This window comes from Neophocaena asiaeorientalis, unplaced genomic scaffold (assembly GCF_003031525.2).
Source record: "Neophocaena asiaeorientalis asiaeorientalis breed wild unplaced genomic scaffold, Neophocaena_asiaeorientalis_V1.1 scaffold152, whole genome shotgun sequence".
In the NCBI taxonomy this organism is placed as follows: domain Eukaryota; kingdom Metazoa; phylum Chordata; class Mammalia; order Artiodactyla; family Phocoenidae; genus Neophocaena; species Neophocaena asiaeorientalis.
In genome coordinates, this window is record NW_020185338.1 from 5,934,743 (window position 1) to 5,941,218 (window position 6,476).

The window sequence follows — 6,476 nt, forward strand, 5'->3', positions numbered from 1 at the left end:
AGTCCAGAATTGTTTTTAGAATCATAGCATACAATTTAGCAAATGAGCTGTGTTATAATAATATCATAGACATCTTGTACCTTAAAATTTACAAAGTACTCTTTTACACATAAAAATCATCTGATTTTTGTCAAATCCCACTAAAAAAGGTTGAAATAAAAATTACTTGCTGAAGTCATACAATTAGGACATTGGGGAAGTTTTAAGTAAAAACTCAAATTTAAAAATTGATATTTAAATCCAGTATAATTTTTGACCAAAGGATACTAAACTCATTATGTTGCAAACATTACCTTGTCTATCCTGTGAAAATTTTCCTTAACCATAAAAAGTAGTTCATTTAGTACTAGCAAGGGTTTCTCAGGCTTGGGGAAGAAGTAAAGACTCATTCTAAACTAATAAAAAATGTACCCCAAATTAAAATGCAAGATATTTATTTAATAGGATATCAGTAAGGCTATTTTATGATACTACATTTTTCCCTTAAGAACAGAAACTCGACCTTAACTATGATTCTATGGTGCATTCCACTGGAAAATCCTATATATTAAAAAAAAATTGCTTTTCCCAAATATATCATCTTGCTTTGTTATATTGTTAATATTGGTGATTTCACCATTAATTCATTATGTTTTCTTTTGATAATAATAAGATATAGATTGTACTTAAATACATAACTGTTTCAATCCTTTTGATGATGGAATCAGTAAAACTACAAAAACAAGTCAAATAATTTTACTTCTTTTAAATAGACATACACTTACATTGTTATATATATATATATTTAAGTTTCCATCTTCCCTCATTAATTCTTCCCTTAGGTAACCACCACTCTTATTCCTTCTTTATATCCTGCAGAGTTTATTTACATCTATATATGAAAATATGACTATATACTCTTAACATAATAAAATTCTTATTTTGTATTCTCCTTTGTCACTTATCAATCAAGATACCTCTACTCATTTCATATTAGTATAGAGAGAGCTACTTATTCTTTACATCTGTGTAATATTCCATTACATAAATGCATCAAAATCTGTTTGTTTTGCAATTAATGGATATTCTTTTCAAAAATGTTTTGCTCTTACAAACAAGATTACGATGAATACCTCTGTAAAAACATTTCCCATCTGGCTGAATAAATCTTATGACAAATTCTCAGAAGTGGAGTTGGCTGGGTCAATAAAGTATATGCATTTGTAAATGTGATAGATGTTGATAATTTGCACTATATGCAATCTGAAGAAATTTACTTTCCGCACAGCAATGCGAAAGAATGGTTATTTCTCTATAATTTCACTGACAAAATTGATTGCTAAACTCTTAGATTTTTATCAATCTGATGTGGAAGTGTTCTCAGTATTGTTTTAATTTACATTTCTCTTTTTTTAGGGAAAGAGTCTGATGACATTTAAATATGGTTAAAAGTCATTTGTGTTCACTGTTTTGTGAACTCTACTTTTTTCCAATTTTTCTATTAAATAGTCATTTTCTTATCAATTTCTAAATACCCTTTATATATTAAAGAGTTTTAAATTAAATTGCAAATATTATTAACCTTTTTGTTGCTTTCTGACAATATACAGGTTGGTTTTAATTATCATGTATATGATTTTTAATTTTATGTAGAAAACTTACTATTCATATCTTTTATACAACTGAGTTTTGAGAACTAGAAAAACTTTCCATACATAAATCTTATAAATTAATTTACATATATTTTTGCTACCTGTAAGGTTTCATTTATACATTCAAATACTTTATCCATTTGGAAATTTATACGGTACAAGAGATATAAATGAGATATGAATCTATTTTTATTTTTTTCACATGACTACTAGGTAGTTACAGCATTAAATATTACTGAGTGCGTCCTTTCACCAATGATTTTAGAGTACTCCTTTTCAATATTCTATATTGCTGAATATAACCTAATTTAGACTTTCTTATTTCAATTGTTTTGTCTATTAATATACAAATTTAAAAAACTGTTTAAATAATAGGAATTTTTTCATAGATTTTACTATCATACAGAACATAGACCATCATCAAATTTCCTGGCAATGCTTTCTTTTTTTTTAATTGGGTAATTATTTTTTATTTTATAAAAGTTTTAGATTTTTGAAGTTATCCAGAAGAGAGTAGAGAAAGTTCCAGTATGAACTATAACCAGTTTCCAGTATTATTAACATCTTTATTACTATGAAACATTTGACAGGTTTGAAGGCAGTAACTAAGAAGACATGATCAGTGAGGTGCCACCTACCAGTCTGAAATGGCTGCCCCTCTTCTGTCTCTCCTTGGCCTCTGGAGGCCAGTTTCAGATTTCATCCAGGAAGCTCTGGAGATTGTGACCCAACAGCACCATTAATACACCAGTATTTTCCCGTTATTACCACTAAAGTCCATACTTTATTCAGATTTTTTTTTTTAATATCCTCTTTTCATTTCCAGTATCACATCTAGGATACGACATTGTATTTATTTGTCATGTCTCAAGTTCCTCTTGGTGGTGTGTGTTTCTTACACTTTCCGTGTTTTTTATGATCTTGACAGTTTTGAGGATTACTGTCAAAGATATTTTAGAATGTCTCTCAATTGGCATTAGTCTAGTGCTTTTCTGACGATTAGACTGAGAGAATATATTAGACTGAGCCACTATCTCACAAAGTGGCTATACCGTAATGAAGTCATACCAGGAAAGAATGACAGTTCCTGTGCTACACTTCCTTGCCAACAATTGGTATTGTTACTTTTTTTGTAGTTTAGCTATTCTAATAGTATGTAATTGTATCTTGTTTTAATTTGCAATTCCTTAATACCAGTAAATGTGGAGCATTTTTTACATCCTTACTTGCCATTAGTATATCTGCTTTGATGAAGTATCTGATAGAGTTTTGACCCTCTTTTTTTTTTTTTAATAGGCTTTCCTGCAGACTTCTGCTGCCAACAGCACTGTGGTGAGGGTCTGGAGGGGTGCACCTATCCTCTGGCTCTACTGCAGCTAGGGCTGTAGTCTGGAGAAGGCCAGCACTGATTTCCCTGGACCTGCTGCCCGCCCTGACAGGAGAACTGCCAATTCGCCTCTTTGACCCCATTTTAACAGGTGATTTATTTTCTTATTGTTCTGTTTTTAGGATTCTTTGTATATTTTAGGTAGAATTTCTTTATGAGACGTATTATCTCACAGTCTATGGCATTTTTTTTACTCTCTGAATGACATAATGCAGATATTTTCAATTTTAATTAAGTCTAACTTATTTTTTTCTGTCATGGATAGTCCCACGGGTGCATTTAAAAATCCACCAAACACAAGATCGTGTAGAATTTTTCCTATTTTTTTTCTAGAAATTCTGTAGTTTCCTTTTTACAGCTAAGTCTGTGATCTATTTTGTAATTTTTGTGGTAATTTTGTGAAAGGTATAAAGAATGGGTCTAGAATTTTTTTCTTGCATATGGACATCCAATTGTTCCAACAATATTTGACTATCCCTTCTTCATTGAATTGCCATTGCTCCTTTGTCAAATATCAATGGACAATATTTGTGTGTGTCTAGTTCTGGACCCACCATTCTTCTATATTTATCTATATATCTTTATTTCATCAATTATATATATCAATTACTGTAGCCTTATGGTAAGATTTAAAATCTGGTAAGATAGGCACTTAATCCTTATTCTTACTCTTTAGCATTAGGTTGGATATTTTGATTTTTGATGTCCAAATATACTTTGGAATAAGTTTGTCCCAAAAACTGTTTGCTGAATTTTGATTGAGATAGTGTGCAATCTATATATGAAGTTGACTTGAGAAGAATTGACATCTTAACAGTATTGAGTATTCTAATCCATGGAAACAATATGTCTCTGTTTAGACTATTTTTAAATATTTTTCATGAGTGTTTTGTAGGCTTCCATGTATATATGTTGTATGCTATATATGCATATGTATATTTAGGTGTCAGACTGACACCTAAATATTTAACTCTTTAGGAGTTAATATAAATAATATTTTAAAAATCCCAGTTGTTGGGCTTCCCTGGTGGTGCAGTGGTTAAGAATCCACCTGCCAATACAGGAGACACGGGTTCAAGCCCTGGTCCAGGAAGATCCCACATGCCGCGGAGCAACTGGGCCCGCGCGCCACAACTACTGAGCCTGCGCTCTAGGGTCCAAGAGCCACAACTGCTGAAGCCCGTGCTCCTAGATCCCATGCTCCGCAACAAGAGAGGCCACTGCAATGAGAAGCCAGTGCACCGCAATGAAGAGTAGCCCCTGCTCACCCCAACTAGAGAAAGCCTGCGCAGCAACAAAGACCCAACACAGCCAAAAATAAAATAAAATTTTAAAAACATCCCAACTGTTCACTCTTCATATGTAATCTTGCTCTAGTCACATAGTTTCAGGATTTTTTAATTGATTCTTTGTCATTTTTTAACATAGATAGTAGTGTCACCTTGAAAAAAGATTTATTTCTTTCTTTTCAATATGCAGACATCTTTTTTCTTGTCCTTTTTTATTATCTTGACTTCCAATACAGTGTTGAATACGAGTGGTGAGAGAGGATATCCTTATATTATTTCCAATCTTAGGCGAAAAATGGCCAGTCTCTAACCATTAAGTATAATGTTAGTTGTAGGTTTTTAATAGACATTTATTATTAAGTTGAGGAAGTTACCCTCTGTTCCTAATTTGTTGAGAGTTTTTATCATGAGATTTGAATTTTGTCAAATGTTTTTTGGCAATGATTGATATGATCATGTGAATTTTCCAGATGAACTACATTAATTTATTTTCAGACACTGAACCAGGCTTGCACATCTGGAATAAATCCCACTTGGCCATAGTGTGTTCTGTTCCACATTGTTAAATTAAATCTGCTACTATTTTGTTGAGGAATTTTGCATCGATATTCATTAAGGTTAAATGAGGTGATAAGGATTGGGCCTTAATCTAATAGGATTAGTGTCCTTATAAGAAGAGGAACCAGTGAGCTCATGTTCTTTCTCTCTGCCATGTGAGGACACGACAAGGAGGCAGCTATCTGCAAGCCAAGAAGAGAGTCCTCACCAGAAACCAAATCATCAGGCCTCTTAACCTTGAACTACCCAGACTCCAGAACTTTGAGAAAATAAATTTCTTTTGTATAAGCCACCCAGTCCATGATATTTTGATATGGCCATGCTAGTTGACTAATATACCTATGTGTTCCTCCTCAGGAGCTGTACCTTATAGTATTTCAAGTGTAATCCACTATCATTATACTAGAGGCTATATGGTATAGTGATGAGATAAACTGGAGGGAAAGCATTCTATTATCTCATTATTTAACCCCAGTCTTTAAATAGACTAGGGTCTCTGACCTGTAACCACCACAGGTGGTTTTTTATATAGCTTCTCCCCCTTTCCTGTAGAAGACTGGGTGATATGAGGGAATGGAGGAGAGGAATGTCCTTTCCCCATGGCTCTTGGGCAAAGCTCTGAGAAGTTACTTTCCCCTGTGAAGTATAATTTTGTTTTGGAAAAGATTTTGTACGTATTTCAAAAAATTTCACTCTTCCCTTTCCCCTGCCAGTGCCACATGAGGGGATGTTTTTCAGATTATCCCTGTGAGAACCTGTGGTATGTGAGGAGAAAAGCCCATGAAAGTTTGGGGGTCCTCCTAAGACTGTAACTATAAAGAATATTTCTCACTATTTCACATATAATCTCCAACAGCTCATCAAAACTACCAGTTGACTCTTTCTACCACGTTATATTTCCAGAGGCTTCTGCTCCAGGTAAGCATATCACATCATACTTAAAAATTACATTGACATTTTTGTATTATTTTTTGAGTCTTTTGAAATACGAATGTGGTATGTGTTTTTATTTATTCAAGTTTTCTTTTGTTCTTGTTATTTTGCCTTCAGTAGAGTTTTTTGAAGACAGTTCTTATATTTTAAGTGTATGTCTAGATATTTTCTCATTCTTAAATTACTTATTGCCATTATAAATAAATTATTCCTCATATTTTCCAGCTAGTTTGTTTTATAAATATATTTTTGGCTTTTGTATATTAATTTTACATAGTGCTATATGCATTATTTTATCATATCTTCTGTAAATATAGTTTTACCTTTTTATTTGCAGTTTCCACAAATATTTCTTATTCTTGTCTAATATTACTGTCATCAACGTTTAATACTAGTGGCCAGTCTGGCCATCCATTTCTTGTTCCTGATTTTAGTGGGATTTCAGCAAGTTTTTTCTACATGAAGCATGTTCTTGGTTTTGTTTTTAAGATAGTTCTATTATTGTCATATTAACAAATATCTATTCACTCCTATTTATGGACTGATTATTTTATTTTTTATCTTTTTAACATCTTTATTGGAGTATAACTGCTTTACAATGGTGTGTTAGTTTCTGCTTTATAACAAAGTGAATCAGCTATACATATACATATATCCCCATATCTCCTCCCTCTTGTG